This window comes from Chaetodon trifascialis, chromosome 16 (genome assembly GCF_039877785.1).
Source record: "Chaetodon trifascialis isolate fChaTrf1 chromosome 16, fChaTrf1.hap1, whole genome shotgun sequence".
NCBI lineage: Eukaryota > Metazoa > Chordata > Actinopteri > Chaetodontiformes > Chaetodontidae > Chaetodon > Chaetodon trifascialis.
Window position 1 is genome coordinate 18,191,051 of NC_092071.1, and position 24,558 is coordinate 18,215,608.

Below are 24,558 nucleotides of genomic sequence, written 5' to 3' on the forward strand. Positions count from 1 at the left end.
AGGTCGGGGACTGCTTGCACAAACACACCTGGGACTTGCACGGCGCAACTGCAGCCTTGTACTATTTGCTGCTGCATGAGCAGAGGTTAGAGGTGACAGTACGCGCCTTGCACAAGGGCACCTTGAGCATAGTTGCAGAGGAAGGTGAGATGTCTCATTTTTCTCTCCCCCCCCCGCGCCCAGAATGTTCCCAGTTCCTCTCACTGATGAGACCACAGCACCCCAAGGTCACAGAGTGGGACTGATCTGCTCCCATTTCCTACTACTGCAATGACTCAGATGAGGCAGCTGTATCACTGTCAGCAGCAGCTCATAGGCTTGGCGTCTCTGTCAGTGGTGGTTGGACCTTGGGCACCTGCGTCAGTGCTCAAACCGTGGAGCCCGCTGAATAAGTGGGCCCACTCACTGCTTTTTCTCGCCTGGGAGGTTGTTGTGCAATAACGCACAAGGAGGGTGGGAGGTGGGGGGAGAGTCCCTTCCAGCTGTTCGAGCGCATCACTGACAAGCTGGTCGGTTAACAGTGAGCCCTTTCGCGTACGTCCACCGCATGTCCAAGTGGGCACTGATCCGCATGACAGATCACCGCCTCTGAAGCAGCCCTCGGGTTCAGGGTTTGCCCCTCCTGGCCAGCACCAATCTGAGATGGGTAGAAGGAGGGGGCGGGAAGGTTAGTTTGAAGAGGGCAGAGCTTTGCGAGAGGACGCCGATTTCCCTATTATTTCACCGCTGGAAGAGAAAAAAAAATAAAGATCCAAACCCAGTGGACAATAAGAGCTGAGGGAGAAATCAGTCGGACCAAACGTCAGAACCTCATTAACTCCGAGGAAAAGCAGTCGGGAGAGAGAAGAAAGAGCAAGAAGACAACCTTTACCGCTGCTGGTGAGCTTCTTCTTTTTTCTTTAATGCTAGTCATAAGGTTACCTATGGTGTGTTTCACGGACCGCGATTTGTCAGGTGTCGCGCGTGCCGCTGTCAGGAGACTGGCTGGACGGGGTTGCAAATGTGCTTAATGGCAATGTTTCATTCACATGCAACAACTGCTGTTTGTGTGGCCACCGCAGTATAATTGATGGTTTAACAGGTCTCCCTCTCATGCTGAATGATGCTGATGTGAGGATGCGGCGCTGCATGCTTCAGTGTCGCCTGCTGCCGTCAACACTCGGCCAGGCTGTCCAAAGTGCGGTTTGACCGGTGTAAGCAACAAATGTGTTTTTCTTTCGTTTGAACTGCAGTTCAGACAATGGCGGGGGCTTAAAAGCCTCTCTCCAGCTTGACTTCTCAGGACAGTCAAACGGCAACACAATGCGACACCGCTGCTCGCGCGGTGATTGTTACTTTTCCGTTAATGAGCAATTAATCGACGGCGCGCGTGACGTCTCCAGTAATAAATCCGCACCTGCACCGTAACTCCAGCCTCGTGCTTTGACCCAGCGTGCTGGAAATTCCGTCACAAACACGCCGCCGCAACCAGTGACAACACTGTTGAGCAGAGGCTAACTTAACCTTGAATAAAACCCCGATTCAGCGAAGGGTCTGGCAGCTTTCAGCCCCCCACGAGAGCCTTGTTTGTTACATCTCCCAGAACTGATCAATTCACCTGACGCCAAAAAGCATATCCATGCTGCCACATGCGTTTCATTGAAGGGATTTGCTCCCCTACATAATTCAAACTCAGTATAGTTGTGGGTTTTGCTGTAGCAACCAGGAGCTATATGCTTGCCTCATTTAACAAAGAACACCCCCCCACCCCCCTTGAAAAATCTGTTTGTCACTCTCTCCCTCTTCATCCCCTCACCCCTCCTCACCGTGGTGACCATGCATGGTCTGTAGTGTGTTGATGGTCACATATGCTGAGCGACGCACAGCTGGAATGACATTTCTATAAATCCCACCCAACAGCTTAAATAATTCAAATCATCCCCAAACATCTCGCTCGTTGCAGAAGAACATGCACACACCCCTCCACCGCCCCACCGCCCCCCAGGAGAAATAAAAATCACATTAAATTGGGTCAATGCAGACTCCACAAAGATACACACTCTCAGATTTACTGTTGCTTTGTCGCTGTTTGTTGCCCAAGAAGAAACAGGGTCACACAAATAGGCAACAAATGGTTTCAACCTTAGAGAAGTGTTGGCGAGGGTCCCTAACTGAGCACCAACGCTATGCAAGGTGATTATTTTTGATGTGCACAATGTGGTGATTGGCACTTTTCCAGGCAGGATGTATATCAAATGAACCTGTTGGTCCTGCATATTTAAAGTGGAAAGGTAAAAAGGTGTGTGCACGGGTGAAAGAGCCGGCTTCACATGCAGACACTTCACATCAGGATATCTCATTAGTCTTCGCTTCGTCTTTTCTTGCTTCTCAACCCGCCGATGTCAGAGGCCACGCTCTCGTCTTAATTACTGGACATCATCCAGATCGAGGTTAGAAGACATCCTTTACACTGAGGACAATCTTCCACTCTCTGCTCTGCAGTTTGCCTCGCACGCATTAAGGAGTTCCTCCTCTGCACATCACAAATTCATGTTTTTACCACACCTCTCATTTGATGTAATGCACAGTCATGTGGAGCTCCGCGCAGCCCTTCTCCCCTGCCATCTCGCAGTCTGCACGCTACACGGCTCATAATGCGATGGCTCCCTGGACTCATCAGTGTGACCACAAGTAAATGACTTTTCTCAGCCAGTTTCTTCATCTGTTGAGACACACAGAGCAGAGAGAGCCCCTTCTTTTTCACAGTAAATGTCTGCGTGGTGGAAGGGAAGCAAACTCGGATTTATTGTCCAGCAGGGAATGTGTCAGCGAGAGCAGATTTTGTTGAGGGAGAAGGTGTTATCTTTTCCGCGACTTACAGATGGATGTGTTGTGCTTCTGTGACTTAGTGAACCTGCTGCATCTGAAGTGGCGTGATTAGAGGATCTGTTTGTGATTGCCATTCTTTGGATTCTGCACGCAGATGCAGTCAAATAAAACGTGTAGCAAAGACAGAGGCAGATTGTTGCAGGGATTAGCATTTCTATATTGTTCCTCGAGGCACAGTAAGGCATGATGCAGTAAAATGCAAAGTATCGAGAGTGATTACAAAATAAATGAGGGTAATGTCTCCCAGAGTGTTAAGGGAAAGCAGTCTTTTTTTCTACAGGAGGCAAATGTTTTGTGAACGTGTTTTGGAAATTATTCAAAATGTGAAATAATGGCGTCGCCTTCGACCGCTGTTCATGTTTGCGGTTCAAAAAGCAGCGAGCACACACACGTTGCCCTACAGAGAAGCTTGTTTTGGAGATGTCAATATGTACTGAGATCCACCACACAGCTCAAGTGGAGATAGGACTAAGGCATAAAGCTACTGTCTGATGATGATAATGATAACAGCTGACAGGAGGTAATCACGAGAGCCCTCTAAGTATATTGAAGCCTCGACCAAGATCATGTCAGTCATGGCCAAGAGGCTTTGAGGGAAATTTACAGCTTGGATCCACGGGGGCAAAGATGATGAGAAGTGGACAAAGCAGGAGAATGAGAAGAGCATGCAGGGTGAATACAGACAGGGAGAGAAGGAGAAACACTTACTTCACTTATTCAGCACAACCAAACATAATTCACTGGACCAAGTGAGGGAAGTGAACATTTTAAGGCCGTGGAGTGCTTTTGCATTACTGAGAATTTCTCGACATATTCACGGCTTCCAATAATTTCACTGACCTCATTCGTTCTCTGCCTTGGTGAGATCCCATCATTTGCCCATTTATGTGCAGGAGAGGAGTGAGATTAATCACTGAAGCACCATTCAGATAAGAATAATGTTACCTCCAGACGGCCACTGATTCATGATCATGATTCTGTGATTGTCACTATCTTAATCCTGCAGAAAATTTCAGCCACATCTGAAATTTGTTACATAAAGACCCCACAAACAGATGAGTTGTATTCCAGCGTTTTGGCAGGGACAGAGGGCTCCTGACAAGAACAATCTCATGTGAATACACATCCCAGTAATTAAGGGACTAAAACTGCTTGCCAAAACTGCATAAAATATTTTCCAACAAGTACATTATGTGCAGAGCAAATCATTGACTATTGTTTGAAACACTGGTGGAGGTTGTGGCACAGTTGCAAAGTTGAGCTGTTCAAATTGATCTTGTTAGATAATCATTGAGATTAGATTTGATATTTAAAAGTGTATTTGTATCTGGCTGCAGACTGCTTGTCTTAAGCACTTTCTGTGGGAGTAGAATAACCACAAAAATGAAGTAAGAAATCCTAATTTGTGCAACATTTTGCACAATTTAGTACATTTGCCTCTAAATGAATTAATTCCTCCTCTAACAATACCTTCACTCTGGATCCATTGTCACCGCAGATGTTCGTGTTTTGTCTCTGACACTCCATCTGTAGTACAGAGGAATGGAGGAAATCGCTCTCACAGAATCATGTTCTACAAACAAAAAAAGCAAAAAACCGAAGATCCAGCATACATTTAATTTAAGATCTTCAGAGTGGAGCCAATCTGCATGTTTGCACTGTGGTGGTAGGCTTTGAATAAAACTCTGTTTTCATTCCACAAGTTTGGTTTTTCCCCCAAGATGTTAAATCCATATGTTACTGAAGGTTGTAGAAATGATCATACCACCTTGCTCTCGCTTATTTTCACCCACTCTCCTTAACCACATGCGTCTTTCTTGTTTCACTGAGCCCTTTGAGGCTGACACTCAAAATCTCTCCGATGTTAGAATCTTCCAGGAGCCTCAGGCTTCATATCAGGACTGGCTGCATGGAGAGGCAGAATGTCTGCAGGCCCTGAGAAATCCCTAAAATGTCTCAGATTGTATTAAACACATTCAAGACCTGAAATGGTGTTGAAGAGAGATAAACGCTGTATTTAAAACTGTAAAACCTTTTAAAACATCGTTTGTCCAGTGAAGAATTGGCCCAGTCATGCACTAATTTGGAAGCAAAGCGTTAAATGCTGGACTTTTCATTGAAGTTGGCAGAGGATTAAGAGGTATTTTAGGCCTTTCAAGTCAAAGACAATGGCTGGTCAGATTTTGGGCCTGATCCAGATAAGTTGAGAAACAACGCTTGAAGGTTATTGGACAGCAGGTGCATATTTTGTGAATCAAGCAGCATGGCACAAATTGCAGTCAAGTGTGGCATGTGCAGAGGGAGTGGCGGTGCACTTCTGGTGTTTTCGCGGCTGCAGGCACACTGGAATAAACTATTAAACCTTTACATGGTTGCGTAACCTCCTCTACACAATCCAAAAAAAGTTTTTTTCTCTCTATAACAAATTTCAGTCTCTCATTTCTCTACCTCAGTTGCAATAATGATGCTTCAGACGCTACTTTAGTCACACAAGACAATGCGCACAGCTGTTGTTGTCTCAGGATGTTTATAGGGGCTTGAGTAAATTCCATGTGTCACAAGAGTCCTGAGGACAGTCATCCCAGCTCACCTGGTAGAACGCGTGCCATTCCAGTCTTTTTGCTGCATGTCATCCACTCTGTCTCTCTACAGCTGTCACCATCAAATAAAGCAAAAATGCCAAAAAAAAGTGTCACCTTCATCAACACAGATTAATCTAAGTGCAACAACTGGGAGGATGTTGGGGACATCAAGATATAACCCCAGTTTGTTTTGCAATATTTAGGTCCAACCTAATGTTGCCTTACAGACCAAAGAACTATCCCAACCCCTTCTACAAAGACAGGCATGCAACTTATTTTAAACACTGGTGTCAAATTGGTGCATTCCTTATATATAATATAAATAATCAAACATGCAAGCAAGAGCAGAATCTCACTCGCGCTGCACTCTCATGTAGATTGTGTTGCTTGAGTTTGTGCTGTTAACTGATTTGGTTCATATTATAGCTTCATACTATCAAAAAACATGCACGTGCCAAAGGCCCAAAGCATTTTCATCTGACTTTTGTTTACTTCAAGGGATGGCACCGGCCTCAAGATAACATCAGATACTACGGGAGGCAATAGTGGTGACAGTGGAGCTTAATCACAAACACTCATTCCCAAGTCCCAGCTCTTCACCCGTGAGGATTTACTGCTGTTGTTTATCTTTTGGCATAATAAATAGAATATCTTTGTGTTTGGTATGGCAAAACAAGCAGTTTGAAGATGTCACCTTGGGCTTCAGGTAATTATAATAGGCATTTTGCAGAATTCTTACATCCTTCAATCAAATCAAAAAAACATTAGCAGATTAATCAATAATAGAAAAAACTGTTAATTGCAGCTTTAGCGGATAGTGAAGTGCACTGTTGCCTGTGCAGTGGCAGGTTTGTAGTTTGAGGAATGTTTAGCACTCATCACGTTGTCATATAGCAAGTTGAATGCACACATCCTCTCCAGAAGACTTACATGTTGTTAATGTAAGTCAAAGTGCATTTCGGCACAGAAATCAACAGCTGTCTTCTTCATACGTAAGCACTGAGACCATAGTATTGTTCTTTTTTAATCACAGGCTGCCAGATGATTGTGGGCATTTTAATGTGTGTACTGTTTGGCCACCCTCCTGCTGTCTCAGCCTACTCTGTATTGCAGCAGGTAGAGCATAGAGACATTTCTTCCACAGAGATTATTTTGCATCACTATTGCATCGCCATGCTCAAACATGGTGTAGGTGTGATGATAGCTGCTGAAATCTATCTTTTAAATGCACAAGGGGATTTTACAGTTTAAATTACAGCATAAATTGTTCCTGTCGAGAACAAAAACGATCAGATTTTCTGCATTTGCCACAGGAAATCTGTTAGTCAAGGTTAAAATGACTGACTAACCTAAATGCCTCAATAAACAGAGGGAGTCATGGGGATAGCAAATGCAAAATATTCAGATCAGACAAGGCAGCAGGGATGCAAGAAGAATAAACATCAAAGTTGAGCAAAAAAAAAAAAGCCTTTATTGCGAAGTCACATTGCTGGAAGCTTGTTCATGAGCTCTGCGCCCTGACAGCAACAGCATGGTCACCTTTAGTCTTTAACCTTGACACAGAAACTGTCAGGAGGCTCCTGTCTGAGGGTTTCAGGCTGCACACAGGGGTCACAAGGAATCTTAAGTTCAGAGACATGTTAGGGTCAAGTCATCCAAAGACAAAAACACATTAGCAGTTCTAAAAATCAATGAGAAAGAGGCACCCGCTGACAAGATGCTTAAACAAGCCTCGATGCAGCATTTCTGAACATGCTGTAGCAGCTTCATGGATAGGACAGATAAAGAAGGCATTGCAGCACAGAAGCAGCCACTGCGAGCTCATAGAAAGCCAGTAGAATATCACTGAAAGATCATATACTGATTCCTCTCAGCTGTGAAATATTCACAACCAGTGGAGAGGTAATAATAAAACATGTTATTCTCACATTTTTCTGACCCCAAAAGCCCTTTTATGAGGAGACAGGGCTACTTTATTACATTTGCTAGACCATGAAAGCATATTGTAGACCCTAAACCTGCAGAAAATATCATTCATATAACTCTGGCTTTACCTGCCAGAGGAGCTTTTATTAGCATTACAGTGCCCCACGCTTGAATACTCTCCAGTGTCACTGTTGTCAGTTTGTTCTTCTCTCTGCTCCAGAACGCATGTTAAAGAGGAGAATGGAGGCTGATCTTTATACTAAACAGGGTGAGTAACTATGTAAATCTTTAGTAATTTGATGTGCACAAATGTAAAGAACAAACCACAGACTAAAACTAAGGCTGAAAGGCTGACATTTTTCTGCAATCAGCAGGGATGCCATCCTCCTGTGATATCGCTGAGCTGGACGGTCAGAGCTCGGCTTTGCCTTGATACATATCCATGAACATCACGAGTACGCGAGCGGACAACTCTGTCGGACTCTGACACCCACCTTGAATGAGTTTGACTTCATGCCAAGAATGTGAACACAGTTCTCTGTGAGGACAGGGTGACTTGCAGCAGTGACTGTCCTCCTGTAAAACCTGTCACAGGTTACCTTGGAGAACAGGGCCGTTTTAAATCAAAACAGCTGCCGCTTCATTTACTTTCCACCGACTAATCAGTAACTAACTAGTCGCAGCTGTAATCTTGGCTGCATGCAGCATGACCATATAGTTCAGTGTGAGTAACATTAGCCTATGATAAATATTACTGTTCAAACGTTCGTCACGTTTCTCTTCATTCCTTCAATAATGGCTCTTTCAGCATGGATTTAAAAAAGCATACGAAATGTATGTAAATAGTTTGGGCCCAAAAAGAAATTGAAAAAGAATGTTTACCCATTTCCACCATTTTTCTCCCAAGTACCCTTCGATTTTGAATGTTTCCAATGGCACTAGATCTTTACTGTACCATGACGGAGCGATTGGATTTCACATATTTTGGGAACTCATTTGTCTTTGGCCCCTCTGCAGTCTACTCAGTGGTTAGATTGAATAGGTTTAAACTGTATCTGATATTCCCTGATCCAATTGCAGTAGTGCCAACCTGAGACTAACCTTCTACTAAGGTTTAAGAACAGCTTTGCTAAAGCCTTGTGCCTGTTATTTCCAGCATTATTATGCACTTGGAACCTGTTCCTTGTTAAATGACCAATTGCCGGTCTTTTCCCTATGACTGGTGATTTCTAAAATTCTGAATGAACTGTTGCACAGAGGTGTCTTTGTCTCTTTCTGCCCTTTTGGTTGTGTGGTTGAAACATTGTAAAGCATTTAGTTCTGCATGTACAAAACATCACTTTCCTTGCAAACCCCTCAGACAAAATAACATCTGTTTGTAAAGAGGACTTTCTCTAACCTGAAAGCATGAAGGACCATTCATAAATATACAGTTGTCCTCTCAGCCATCTGACCACAGCGAATCAAGCTTTTGTGGCAGCCGACTCCAAACCTTTGAGTGGTAGTGTATACTGATGCTGGAAAAGTGTTATGAGGATGATTTTATCTCTTCAGTATTGACACTCTCTGGTTGTCTATGATTGTCTACTTTTTTTCTGGTCACTGGTTGACAAGTCCATCGCTGGTCAGTCACTTTACAGGTGGTAGCCACATCTTTGCTTCCATTTCAAGTCATTTCAAGGCTTCCTTAAGCCATATTGTTCAATTTGTCTTCAAATTTCAAGCGTTTTCAGCCCAATTGAGTTAATATTGCTGTACTATATTTGTGTGGATCCCATATTTAAAGGTGCCAGACGTGTTTGAAAGACATTAGTGGTTTGTTTACTCAGATCTCAAGTCAAGTATTTCACATTTGGAGTAAGCGTGTAAAAGCCTTTTAAAAATTCAGGGACAAGTGGGATATAAAGCTTTGTTGCCATATAAAAGTAAATTTAAAGGTGGAGTTATTTTCTGTCTTAAATGCCTGTGTCCGTTGGCTGTCCTTGTGATTTGAAGGCTTGAATATTGCCTACCGGGCGCACGCAAAACTAAACTGAAATGAGCCAGTGCTCCGTGTTGAGTGTTGTGTGTTGTGTGTTGAACGGTCAGGGTTTTCAAGAAGTGAGCTTGCCAGTTTTCAATAATGGATGAGGAAAGAGAAGCAGAACAGCCTGAATACAAACTCTATGGAAGCTATTGTTGGATTTTTACAGGCCTTGAAGTCTCATCAAAGAAAGTGCATGAAAATAAACTGTCCTCAAGCAACACAGCAATTCAGATCTGGGGTCTGTGCTCATAATGTCCAACAATTAAGAAAATGACAGCAATGAATCATTTATCAAAACTCTCACCATCTACTTTCTGCCAGTTGATGAACTGATTAATCATTGTTTCCTGCTGTAGTCACATCAGACTTGGAGTTTTCTACTGATTGGTGATGATTAGATGAGCCATAATTTGTGTTTAAAATGTCATTCCAAGGTATTTTTTTGGTGATCAATTTCTTTTTGAAAAGATGAAAGCATTGTTCCTTGACATTACCAGTAGACTGCAGTGAGTTTCAACTGGAACATGAGACACGCTGGTAGGCCATGAAGGACTAAAATGCAGAGCCTCCTCAAAAAGAACACAAGGAAGACACTGTCACTAAGAATTCAATGCTCCAGTGCATACTGTCAACATGTTTTAGTAAGCGAATGTTACAGAGTGCTGTCAGAAACACTTGTGCTTAATACTGCTATTATATTCCATACTATTTCAAATATTGTTGTTTTTATTGTGTAGATCCCAACAGCACTCCAAGTTCCCTTTCGAACCTGAGAACTTTGAAACATTCCTGTCTTTGAACTCGCAGGAGAGAATGATAAGAACATTATATTCACTGTGAGCTGTGCCGCAGGAATTGAAAGTACTCGCCACTTTGTTGGGAGCATCGGCTGCCATTTATTTTCAGACCAGACTGTGATCTTACTCGTTTACTGTATATGAGTGGTACCAAAATAAATGAAAGCTACCTTGCTTTTCCAGAGGCAGATGAAAAAAAAAAGGGGGAGGGGGGATCAGTGCACTCACTGATGATTTCTGTAGAGTTATTACTGACACACTGTTTTCCTGATAAATGATTGCTCTGTGTATCTGTTGTGTTTATCAGGTATGAGTATGCTTTCTTTCCACAAGTTTTCTTGCAAATATTAAGGGTGATGCTATTTAGATGAACCCAATGTGATGCTCACAAGAATAAATCAGAAAATAATAGATCCAATAGCTCAAACATATGGTTTTTATCCTTGTGTATCATGTTGGAACATGATCCTTAAGCTTTTTCAAGGCAGCAGCGGCAGGCATCAGTTCAACCTGGTCCTAACTCAGTAAGAGAGTCAGTAAGAAAATCGTCTCAAAGTTGTTAGTTAAAGTCAATTCACAGTTCAGCTAGTCTTTTCAAGCTCATCAGTCACTTGTCCTGCAAACCGGTCCGGTTGAAGATAGCTGGGTGACGTGATGTCAGGTGAGCTCTGTAAGTGTGACGATGACTGTAGTACTGTGATGGAGTATTAAGCTCAGTGAAGACGTCATAGTCATGCATCCTTCATAAAATCCAAGCGAGGTTTCTGCATATTCTAGCCATCCACCTTAGCTTAATGGCATGTTGTTTGTACAACCCTGATTTCAAAGAAGTCAGGAGGCTGTGTAAAACGTAACTAAAAACAGAATGCAGTTATCTGCAAATGAACCTTTCATACCCAATTATGACACTGTCACCTGTTCACCAGCAATGAACCTGTTTACCTGTGGAATGATCCAAACAGGTGTTTCTGGAGCATTCCTTGTTGGTTGTACGTTGGCTTGTCATTCAAGCCAAGTTTGTCATAGTCATGTTTACCTCTGTTTGCACCACAGAAATTGTGTGTGTGGCTGGCCACATTTGTAACCTGAAGCACACTCACCAGTGTGTGTCCAGATTGCAGGAGTACTGGAGCTTATCAGCCACACTCCACTGCTGCTAGAAACAGAGTAGCATGAACAATGCTTAACTGAGTCTTTCTCACCCCAGCGGCGGTCAGTCACACTTGTTGTAGTTGTGTTCATCATGGCTGCTGCCCCACCAGCAAACTCCACCAGAGTGATAACTTGCTGCACCAGCAGTCAAAGCTGCTTTGATCACCAGAATCACTCTCACCACAGTCTGTCAGCCTCTGCAGCAGCAGCCCACACAGAGCATCCAGAATTATGCTCATCACAGATACTCTGTCACAGTAGCCACAGGTGGGCTGCTGTAGCCACAGTCCAGCTAGCCAGCTACAAAGAGCTGCTACTTGCCGCGATCCGCCATGGTTGCAGCTAGAGTTGCACTCGCCCTTGCTGCATTCAGCATCGTTCTCGCCAGAGACGTGCTTACCTCAGCCACAATCAGTCATGCTCACTGGAGTGCGACGAAGCTTGAGCAGCTGGCGCTATACGCTACATGAGACCAAGCAGCCATAGTTGGAGTCACACTTGCCAGAGGCGTCCTCACAGCTGCCATCATTCACACTAAGTGGGATCCTACCGGCCACGCAAAAAGCCCCAGTAAACATCTCATCCACTCACTGCAAGACCCAAAGCTGATCACAGCCCCCTTCAGACTCCCACTCACCTCATTCCACTGGAGGAAGAGCTGATTATTATCTAGACCGCGAAAAGGTAACTTACATGGTGAAGGATACTGCAAAAGCTGTGAATTTATCTACGTGTGTTGCCCGATCAAATTTAAATATGTCTTCTAGCTGTCTGTGTGTTGTAATAAGAAGGTAATGAAACTTGATGTGTGCACTGAGATTTGTGGAATTCACATTTACGCTGCGTAAGGTCGTTTTTGATGGGCTGTATCTGCTCTTCCGATAAGATTAAATATTTCTTGCAAGCCTAATGTATTTCAGGGAAGAACGCCATCAGTAATATCCCTCCGTGTCACACGGGGAAATGGGTGGCCAACACTTGCCTACGGCATTCACGCCTACATATCTGGCTGAGTGACGATAAGTTCAAATATGAATGGCCTATTTCAAATTCAGTCAAATGAAGGAATTTGTTCAATATGTGGACATTTATAATAACAGACACGACACTGAGTCATCCCTTAAAGGTGTCAGATTGTGCTGATTCACTGTGTTTCAGCGCAAATTTTGGAATTTTATTTCAAGTTTAAAACAGATTGCATATTTTTGCAAATGCATATGAAAGGTTCAAGAGTGCTTTAAAAACTAAAAACCACTTACTTCTGGCTTATTTCATATTTACTGAATACATCATTTCAGTCACGCATTTGTCACGTTTATTGAAACTGTGCTGCCCCCCGATGCAGCCTTCACACATTCAGAAGGACAGACTTTTCATAAAACTTCCACTTTCCCTGTAATAAAACTGACACCATTTTCGGGCAGATCTGAATTTTGGCTTTACTGTAGCAACAGATCAGATCAAATTGATTTTCAAGGAATGGGAGCTGGCTAGCTTGTTGCCTTTGAAACTGGCTCCATTCCTTATAGCTCATGTTGTTATATTGTACATCCTTGAAGCCTTACAGTATAGCCTTGTTTGGATAGGATAAGAAAACAAGAACGCTCATTCAACACAATTTCCTGCTAAGTGGCAAAGACAAGCCTATAGAGCTTCAAGGTGAACCACAGCATGGATGTTTGATTTATGGTTTAAATTATTCTGTTGGGCCAGTCTAGTGCGGGTGCTGAACTCTGCTGCTCTTTGTATGGCCATTACCTGAGAGTGAAACCTTGCATTCCAATTACAGTTAGGCTATATAGCTGTCATTCACGTTAGTAATGACTATAGCTTCTACTTACACTGAATCGCCACCATACCCATGAATACCTTTCCTTTTAGTGTGATCGATAGCTACTGATCAAGCCACTTCAGAGACACTCTCTTACATTGGAAGATTCAGCGGTGTTGTATAAAGACCCACTAGCCTCTTACAAAAAATAAGCAGGATGCTATGTGTAAATTAATAGTGGTATGCATGTTCTAAATTGGTTTTCTATTGTGCATACCAAGATGAATTACAGTAGTCGACATTTACCTTGAGGTGTGTGTCAATGTTTGATGGACCTGTGATTTGAACTGATACATGCCATGCCAAACTTTCAGGATTCAGGACGTGGTTAGCTCTACTGTACTGTAGCTTTGCTTGAAGTTTTGCGGTAGCAGGATCAAAATGGCACATTCTAAAATATTTCAAGGAATCATTTGGGCCAATGTCATTGCTTGATTGATCATGGCTTTGTTGTCTAGGGACCGTGAATCAGTCCATTACATAGATCTTGAGATATTCCAGAGGATAAGTGGAGATTTTGACCTTCTGGGGCGCCAGAGGAAAAGCACCCAAACTCAGGAACGAACATGACTCGCCTTCATCCTCTGTGAATCAGACATAAAATATCTTGTTAATCCAGATAATAGTTAATGCGAGTCTGTACCAAAGAGGTGGACTGACTGACAGACTGACATTGACGTGCCTGAGACCACGCCACTAGCATGGCTGAAAAAGATGTACAAGGAGGGCCAGTGAGTAAAGGTCTAGAGGGACACCTGACATGTTCATGCACAGACCATCTTTGTTAGTTTAGTGATTCGAAGTGATATGTTGATATGTCTTTGATTGATGGCAGTGACATGGAAGTCCCATCAGAGAATAAACAGCCCGTCTCATGTTCTTGGACTAGTGCATCTTAAATCTTAGTGAAGCCACACGACTCAAAGGACAAGATGAAACTAGACAGATGTTCGCCATGTGTCCTCTTCTCATTTCTTACCCTGCTTCTCTGCTGACTTTGGAGGACTGTCAGCCAGTTTTGTGAATGGACTGCACTTAAGTATGGATGCTGTTACATTTCGTAGACTCACTTTGTGACCTAGAAAGCCATGATTTAAGTAAGGGTGGACTAAGTTAATGGACAAACTACTAAATGATGCCACTGATGTATTTGATCTTTCCTGTGAGGCACAATATAACTCAAGTTTGTTTCATTGGAAATGACCTTGCGAATCCCATTGATAAGTGCTCCTTTCATGTGTTTGGACCAATCAGGCAGTGGATGCTATTCAGTCCTTCGCCACTTAGCAATGCCTACCTATTGGTTATAAAAGAAAACATCCAGTACATTAAGTTAAAGGTTCATAAGTATAAGAAGTAGATTTCAGAGTATTTTGAAGGAACAGTCGGAAAAATCTTTTTCATAGGGCCTAAAAGCCCCAATGTGGCATGGAGGGTTCATCTCATTAACAAATCTAGACAGTGTGAAAGTTTAAATAGCAGAGCTGCTCTTGCTTTTGGGTTCATCTTGAAATGTCCTGTTAGCAATGTACTTTATAGGGTACTAAATATAAAAAGTGAACAAGAAGGTAACCTATCTGTACATAGTGATTCTTCCTTCATAATTTATTGCTTCCTGGCATGAAGCCGATGTTCCTTTGGGAGACAAATTTGATGGAGCGGTGACTCAACGTCTCGCATACTGGACAACGGTTTGTTCGTAGTTGAGTCATGGATATGTTTTCACTCCATAAATGACTTTACACATAATTAGTTTGAGCACATAATGGCATCATGAGTTTCAAATGATTTATTGTGAAAAGTCTGATGACTTGTTAGCATATTCCTGCATTTAGGGTACTAAAGATGGATTTTAGTGTTAAATGCATCTATTTCATAGTGCAATTCCCCTTTTGTTTTCATTTCAGAAAGCTCATTGTTCCAGCAACTGGATATATAAATGATGTGTACACACAAAACCATACGTACACCCTCTCCCACTCTCACATGAACTAGTATTTATGGAGGAAGTCTGTGCATACCTCATGCAAACTTCAATCAGTTTTCAAGAGATAGCTGCAAGTGAAATGATAAGGTGGAGATGAAATATAAGGTGAGAGAGGTAACCTCAGAGTACAGCATTGTCTAGGTTCTTTGCCAATAGACCTTTGATCGTCCCTCTGATGGGTAGGAATAGTGACTGGGATGTCACCATGATGATGGTTTACAGGCATGTGATGAGTTCATGACATGGGTGCTGTAGTGGCCACAGTTGTGTGTAATAATTGGGAGTGGAAATGAAGCTTGTGCACAATGACTGAGATTTATGAAATGGGATCAGGCACATCCGTACAGCTTTATAAATCTAATGAACAAAATGTGCATGCATGTCTGTCTTTGTGCGTACACACAGTTTTAGTTATACATCTTGCTCCGGGGGTGTTGGGTGTGTGTTGGGTGTGTGTTGGTTGTGTGTCTAACACACACCCAATCCAACAAAATCCAACATTTTTAATTGCAGTCAGACTTCAGGTCAATGAGAGTCCTCAAGCAAACTGTTTTTGGTTCATACTTATTTTAAATAGCTTTTCTCCTGAATTTTACATCAAGAGACTCGTGCTTACACTGGAGTGAACTCCCACAGTAAACTCCAACAACAAGGGGCTGTATGGAGCCAGCCAACCCTCCTGGCCTAGAGCAGTCTACCAAGCACCTCACAAGCTGAATTGTTCCAACAGACCAGAGACATGGCTAAAAATGGTTCAGAAAATGAATCCAGGGAGTGATCAGCAGGTTAGTCATATAATAATTACTGCCATGCAAACAAGTGGAACATGCTGTTCTCCATGAATAATGCAGGCGGCCCTGGGGCCAATTAGTCGGGGTGCATCATTGCTTCAAATGTGATTTGTCAGGTGATAATTTAGACACCATCGGCCTGATTTTAACAAAATCTGAAGGGATAATGTGGGGTCCAGGTGCAATATGGCCTCACTCTGAGTCCTTTATCATTATTATTAGTAGTAGTATTAGTAGTAGAAGTAGTACCAGTAGTAGCAGTAGTAGTAGTAGTAGTAGTAGTATCCCCCCTTTTTCAGCATATCTAGAGCACCATATAGTCCATATCAAATTCCTATGTTCTTTCTCCACAGTATTGCACAGTATTGCATGCTGTATCCATTGCATGCTTTCCATGCCTCACGCATTTGTATTCCCAAAGCATCCTCGCAGCAGTAGGCTCCTGTTCTGACCCGCAATATCACTCCTTGCACACAACTGAGCTGTGTCAGCGTCACTGTGAACTGATTGGCTAAACATGCGTGTCCATGCAGGCAACTAGAAAGAAGTCTCACTATGTTGATCCTTAGTCTGTGCTGCAGCTTCTTTGCAACTTGGAAGTCATTGTCCTATGAAGTATAATCTAACTCCAACACATTCTTATGTTCATCAGCAAGATGGGAATCTCATTTTGTTTCGGATTTATTCTCCTTTGCTGCACTGCTTGATAATTGATAATTAATGCAATCCTAATACTTTTGCTCTAAGTATGTTTTTATGGAATCAGCTGCAGAAATGTTAACAATCACAGATGTGGCCTAATGAAACTGTTTTCCACATTTAAGTGAGTGGATCGGCTTTATATTTTGCAAAGAATGTGAGGAAGAGGTGCACCATATGTGAAGTGGCTACTCATAGAGTTTATTGTTCAAAATTCAAATCTCTTTTTGTCATCATTTTTATTGTTTTGTATCTTAAAACAAAAAAAAAAAAACATGGGCTGCAAAACTAGGATTGAACCACTGATGTATTCCCCCACTACACATTGCCCTCTTCCAATGTTCACAGCTTGTAAAGGAGTGCCAAGAACACAAATCAGCACTTGCAGACACAGACCACACACAGTATAGTCCATGCCAATTGCAAGTATGAAAATACACAAAAAAATCCTTGTGAAAGAAAACAGTCATTCAGCAAAATGAATACTTTTATATGACTCTGACTCCTACCACCAACACCACCACCCATTCTCAGCCCTATATCCCCTCTACCCCCACCCCCAGAAGGACCCCAGGTAGGTGATTACACATAGGTTCTGATCCTCACCAACACAGCCCCCCAGAATTCAGCGCGGGAACTTTCAGCACCGTGCATTTTTGCCACAGAACCTTCAAGTGACACCATGTCCATTAATGAAAGCAGCCATTGCTGCGTAGATAATGTGTGCTGTGGTTTCCATCTGCAGGCCGTCATGCTTTCAGCTACTGTAAGGCCAGCATTGCTTCGGTGGCGGGGATATATCAAAATCGGTGCTAACATTTAATATGTGTGCTGGATACAGCCTCGCGGGTTCTGATAAAAGCTGTGTGTTGTCACAACAGAGGTCTCCAGCTTAATGGAAATCCACCATTAATGCTGTAATACGTGACAGTTCTGTAAATTGTACCGTACACCTCCCTTCTCAATCCCTTCCTTCTGGTGCCCACTTTGGTTACCCCTCCTAATGGGCAAAGACTTTGTTCCAGCTGTAATCATAATCCACTGAGCACATGCAGAACTTGTCACAGTCTGAACTGAGATATTAATTTCCCCTCCATGTGGGGCCCAGCTCTGCTGGCCATGTAATGCTATCAGCTTTGAAGGAATCTTGTCTGGTTAAGCCTTTTTCAAACGTTCTCTTTGACATCTATTTTCTCGCTTAGATTTTGTTTTTGCTGATGGTGCAGGAAGCATTGCAGTTGAGGGGATGTATCTTTTTTAGTTTAGGTGCCTCCTTCACTGTCAGCATGTTTAATTTATGGGCTTCTGCTGGTGTAAGATAATTATCTGCAAATTGGAAATTTTAGGTTATGTCCTGTTCTAACTATACCGATCAGTCTAAAATTATGATTAAAAATCAAAATATACAAATAATAAGCTGACAGCTTTTGCATATAAGGTGGGTATCATGTCACCTGGAACAATAGTAATGTTTATGTTCATGAATGAACTCACAAACCAGCCAGAACATTGTAAACACCTGTTCTGTGTATTTCGCCGCTGACACTGAATGGAAACAGGAGAATGTTTGTATCTAATACAACTTGACTTTGAACCCAGAGGATGTGAAAGCTGCTTTTTGAATGTGAACCACTGGGCACTTACGGTAGGCAACAATAATTGTATTGTGATTTGTTTTTTTCCTTCTCATTCTCTTGTCTTGAGTAAACACCAACTTCCTTCGCTTGCTCTTGGTCCTAAAGCTTACAGTGTATGTTAGCCCCAGAACCACTGCTAATAATATTGTTCTTTTTTCTGTTATTTAACGATGATGTTGAAACTGCATTAGCAGAGCATTACTTGAGCCTGCTGCCGTTCCTCCTCTAACAATGATTATTCTCCCATTCCCACATATGGCATTTGCACTTGCATCCCTCAGGTCCTCATAAACGAGGACTTATATGTCTTATATTTATCGTTCATACTGTATTGTGGCCTATTTAGGTCGCTCTCATTATGTGAAATGCTATTTTCAGAAATGTAAACTAAATACAAACCAATGTCAACTTTGTCACTGGGATGAATGTGAAGAGTCAACAGTGTGCTATCTGAGTTGTGCAGGCATTAAGCTGCAAACAGTGGAACAAGGCCTGAGGTAATGCATGAGCACAGGTGGTGAGTGCTAGAGAAGGTATTGCTCATCACCAGGAATCCTTGATGAACCCTGACAGATTTCACCTACAAGGCAGACACCCTGTCCCTGGCCTAACAGCTGCTTTCCAGTTTTTGGTTTTTTTTTTGTTTTGTTTTGTTTTTTTAATTATTATTGTCTTGACTTGTATGCAGATCTGCAGGAGTTTGATGTTCTGTGTCTCTAATTGCAAAAGTCACACTGATTTACATGATTATTCTATTTATCTGATCAGATATCTTCCTCCCAGCAGCATAATGAATAGCAGAGACAATTGCCTCATTACATTGTATTTATAATAACAATATGTGATTTCAGCATGGAAACATATCTGAGGTATTTTCTCAGTTGCACTCCTCCAATTGGAATTAAATGAAAGAATACGTGATTGTGACCTGTAATGGAAAATATACTGTGAATAATGGTATGCACCCTGCAGAATATGGGCTTTTTTAATCAGGAGGGTCATTGTGTCAACGGATTACAGATTTGATAAATGGATATCAGATAGTGTTGATGCAGCAATATCTATGAAGAATTCTGTGCTCTGTAGCTAAGAAAGCATTGCAGATCTTACCTATTAGCAGCCTCACTTTTACATGTGAAAATGGGGAAGGAGTAATGGGTTGAAATAGATACTACAGGCCAGGGAGCGGTCATATATGAGACCATTCCCTCTGCATGGTTTTATGGAAGCCAAGGTAGCATGTCGGCGGGTTTAAACATTACACCACCTGCAAGCACTTACAGGAATTTGCACTTCTCTGCTGTTCCTGTTATTGTTTTATCACTCGTCTCTGGTCGGCCGTCGCAGGCTTGATGGGAGCTTAAGCCCCTGAAAGCCTTGCCTTGTCAAGCATCACGTCATATTCACTGTCACATGCACTGTATTGTCACCACCCAGACCTCGCTCTTGTGCTCTCAGTTTACATTTTATTTTCGCAAAAGGTTTGAGCTCCTTCTGAACGTCAAATCACAAATGTTTAAGGGCAGTGACAGTGTTTTACTTTTAACCACTTTGGCCTCATTTCGGGGAACCAGAGTTCTGTTTTTCCCTCTCGACTGTCATGTAAATTTACTCACGCAGCATGAAAAGTCCAAGTCTATCTCTGTAAAAATAACTCCATCTGGTATGTATTTTTTATTCATTTCTTTATGCTAATAGAGGACTCCTGTGTATTTTAATGTGTCACTCAGTTTTACACCTCTGTAAATGTGCAGTCAAAGGCAAGTAAGCTTTTTTGAAGTAGATCCTGGTGAAACAAGCTGGTAAGAGATCTTATTCTTCCCAGATTCCTGCCAAGTTTAGCACTAATAGAAACATTTATCAAGTCACTTCACCTTAAATTCAGAAGAGATTAAATATATTTAGCTTTGATCAAACTGGACTATCCGAGCCACTGGAGCTGTTTCATTCTACAGTTTTATATAGTTCCTCTCAGCACCTGTGAACAGTATACTTCCACTGAACATTAGTCAGCCAAAGCTTGGCACAGCAAAATGAAAATGACAGCCTGGAATTTATCTTTCTTCTGCCCTAAAAACAGCAGCAGAGCCTCATTGTCATGTGATGCTGTGTTCATAATGGATCCACGGTATCTCATTACATGTCTGTGAGGAGCAAACTCAAGACTAGACAAATTATCACTGGTGTAACATGATAGTGATGAGCCCCAGCGGAGAGAGTTTTGCCTGGCAGCCCGATACATTGATCATCTGGCAATGATGAGGCCTAATGATCATATTAACGCTCGTGCCCACAGTCCCAAAACAAAGAAAATTTGTCCTCACTCATTAGGTCCACCTGTGTTCTCTGTGCAGGCACCGTCTACAGGGGGTCCCTTTCTTGTCAGATGTGCCCCCACTCTCAGATGAACTCGAGCATCATCAACACCACATTCCTTGTTCCAAATGTGGTAACTTGACCTGATTTTACCCTGGAAGTTATTCAACATATTGGATAATGATACTATTTTCATACAATTTATCTGTCAGTGTTTACATGGTTCGGTCCATGTTCTAGCCTGTGCTACCTGTTGGACTGTCCGAAGCAAGATGCTTCAATCATTTATGTATTAGCCTACTTTAGCTATTTCAACCAAGTAAATCTAATGAGGTACTTTTAGCTAATTATTTCACCTGTTAAGCATCACTTTTAGCTATTTTACCTGTTATCCATTGCTTTTAGCTAACTGTAACACCTGTTTATTCATTACTTTAAGATAATGTCTAATCTAAAGCTAATGTTTTTCATTACCTCAAAGTAACTATTTCAACTAGAATTCTTATCTTATTATTTGAAATGTTATCCACGTTTGGCTCTCTAGGCTATTTCAACCTTTTACTGTATCAGTTAGGTAACAAGTTCAAGTTTTTTATCCTTGGTTTGGAATCACTGATTTACAAGAGACTTTTTAACTCAACTCAACCTTTGTTAGTGTTATTTGCTCACTGTTCTGTTTCAATTAAGTTTAGCAGAAGCAACTTTGAAACTGTATTGATCCTCAGCAGCACACCTTTTGTCCTTTTTGTGAATTTCCCCGCTGTGAGATCAATAAAGTCTTATCTTATCTTATCTTATCTTATCTTATCTCTTATACTGAGTACAATCAAATAGGTGAAATTTTTTATATATATATGGTTAAACTCTGCACCACAAAGATCACTGGTAGATGCTCAGTGCATGACCATCACATCAAACCAAATGTGACAGGATTTAGGGCTATTTTTAGTTTAACAGCCACTCGGATTACATGGCTATAGAGCTGTGTCCTAAATTCAACAATTACTGCAGTCGACGGTGTTTATTGGCTGATGAGGTCCACAGCTTTTTTTCAAATGGTAGCTGTTCCTCGACACCCTGTGCAGTAACTGCAGCAGGGGGATTTATTTGCATAGAAAACATGGATTTTATAATATTACAGTTTGAATTTCAATTTCCTTTAGGTCATGAATGATAGCCAAGCTATAAAACTAAATGGAAAAACCAAATTGTCCCCAACTGACATCCTTCCAGGAGGAAACTTGGCCCTGCCACTTCATATCTGACCACTTATTATCTTTATTATTGAACAGCCCAGTCTGCACAGTCGTCCAGTCAGATTATTCAGCTAATTTCCACCAAAGGCATTTATAGCCTTTTAATTCTGTCAAATGTGATTACATTACTCATAGCATATGCTTTATTCCCTGAAAAGAAATAAATAAATAAAATAAGCTGACAGTAGAATTGAAAACAAATGTTAGAAGACTGGGAAATAGAGAGTGCTTTAGCTCTACTGTCACCTTAGGCAAGCTATTTTTAATTTGCTAACAAAAGCACCATGTCTGTTTTCCCTCCCTTCATATTCTCCGTTTCAAGCACAATCTGAGCCCCAGGGACCGCTGAGCCCTTCATTTGCATGACAGGTATTGGTAAATCGGGTGGAGAATTGTAGACGGCGGCCGGCAGCCAGTCTTTTAATGCCTGTTTGTCTCATTCTTATAGGACGGATTTGCTGACACTTGTAAGAGTGCTGTCTAGTGCTTTCTGGATGATTTTTCATTGCAGCTCTAATTGGTGTTGTGTTGAGGAGACATGGGCTGAACAAAGAGAACAGAGATCCAACAGGAAACAGGACAGATGACGAAATGACTAATGAGAATACTGATTAATGATAAATACTGACTAATGAGAATATTGACTTTATCGTTACTGTTTTGTTTACGGGGAACATTACTGGGCACTCCCAGTGTCTGTGCTGCGTCTCTTTAATGAGAACTCAGCCTTCCTTTCAGCCACGGCATGACTACAAGTCATGAAGCTACACTGACTGAACCCCGAGGCACAGAGGAATCAACTTATTTTCCAAAGATTTATTCACCCAGGACATTTAGAGCCTTAAAGACGACACATACGCAAAGATGATCCCCGACTGAGTGGAAGTGACTTGAAAAGGTGGCAATATATGTCAGGAAATTAGCATTGCAATTTCCAGACAGACATTATAGGACAAGGAAATCATACCTCTGGCTCCAGAGAGCATCCGGTAGTTTTTATGGAGAACATAAAATCTTTACTGGATAACGATCCAGGATTAGTTTTAACATAAACTCAGTTTTCAAAATGAGGTTGAAAATACCGAAGTCTCATTTGATCTGTGCCGAAAAACGAGGATCTCAGCTGTCTGCACCTTTCTGTTTACCAGCATTTGTTAAGCAACACAAGATGGGTTTAATTTGACACAGTCTGGGAGTCGGTCTGCCCGGGAGCTTGACATTTGTTGAAAAGGAGATGAGGTCTGAAATTATGAAAAGTAACATTTCAACTCATTTGCAGTTTAATTGGCTTCATTCACGGTTTTGTTTTTAAAGGGGCTACTCAAGTGCCTCAGTTTTGGATGAATGCACGTAAATTAACCTGGATACTCTCATATGCAGGTTGTAGTTAAAATTACGTGGAAACGTTCAGCTCGCACATTTACTGACTGGGACCGTCAGGATTTCTGTCCATGTTACAGAAGTAACCCACTGTGGTATTTGCCAGCCAGAGGACAGTTGATCACACAGGAAACCGATGGATTGAAGCTTTATTTATGGAAACAGGGCCACACTCACTGGTTAATAAATGTCTTTACATCAATAACACCTCATGGCTCTTGTATTTATGAAGCAGGATGTCAGTGTATATTGATTCTTGTCATCCCTCTTAAGTGCACATGATTGAAATTGTCAACATGTTCCATTGATTATTTTTTTAAAGCTAATAAAATAAATTACTGTTGAATTATATTTTCCATAAGCTGTGCAAGCGATGGAGAACATTTTATGAGCATTTTTGTGACTGCACACAGCCCCAGTGGCCATCTCCATCCATCAGGAGCAACAGAAACAGTTTTTTTACTTCTTGGTATCAGATTATTGTAAAGTAATGTAACAGTGGAGGCTTTCTTAGCTTGATTTCTTCCTCCTTATCAAACCGTTGTTCTCTGCAGCTTTATAGAGCATGTAGCAATCAGGACGTGTTTTATATGACACTCAATGACAAGTTTTTACCTCTAGCTCACCTCAAAATATCTCATGATGTGGGTTACACACTGCCAAGAAACCAGCAGCTCACACATATAAGACATTTGAAAATAATTGGCTGGTTATTCACGGGCATCACTGCCAGTGCGAAGACTTATCCGATGTGGATCGTGACTTAACTTGGTGCTCAGCTACAATCAATATAAAGGGGGCTCCTTTAAAGTGATTTCACCCTGGAGCCATCACAAGCATACTACAGAAGGACGGTCACAGTTCTTAACGTTATTAGTGCAGCCTCCTCCTGCAACACTAACCTGAAGTGCATCTTTGCAACCATTCATTTGTTTTCTCCTCCTGTAATGATCAGTGCTCGATGGCAACATGGAGGACACTGATTCCTCCCCCAGGAAAGCGTTTGATCTTCTCTCTGTATGCTGGCAATTGGGGGGGGGCTGAATCTCACAAAAGCACAATGAAAGCCTTTTAAGTACAACACAGCTGCCACGTGTGTGCGTGTGTGTGCTCGAGTGGCCGTGTGACTGCAGCACCTCACTCATTTAGCTTCTTTTCCCGCATCTTCCTGGTTATTTTAGGCTGCGTTCAATAGCAGGCACGCCAATTTCTGAGTGCATGTATTTTTAATGAGAGGTCAGTTAATCTTTCTGTAAACTGCCAGGCAGCAACCTCGTTGTCATAATTACGTATAATTACTGTTCCAGTAA

At 41.9% G+C, this 24,558-nt stretch overlaps 1 protein-coding gene across 2 annotated transcripts in view; it reads left to right on the forward strand.

The window, feature by feature from the left end:
* Positions 1 to 540: 540 nt before the first annotated feature.
* The window catches only part of gabra3 (gamma-aminobutyric acid type A receptor subunit alpha3), a 91,333-nt gene continuing 67,315 nt past the window's right edge, over positions 541 to 24,558 (forward strand). For both annotated transcript variants that reach the window (XM_070982850.1, XM_070982851.1), the window contains exon 1: positions 541 to 879. The gene's annotated coding sequence lies outside the window, so the exon portion shown is untranslated. The remainder of the gene's footprint in view (positions 880 to 24,558) is intronic.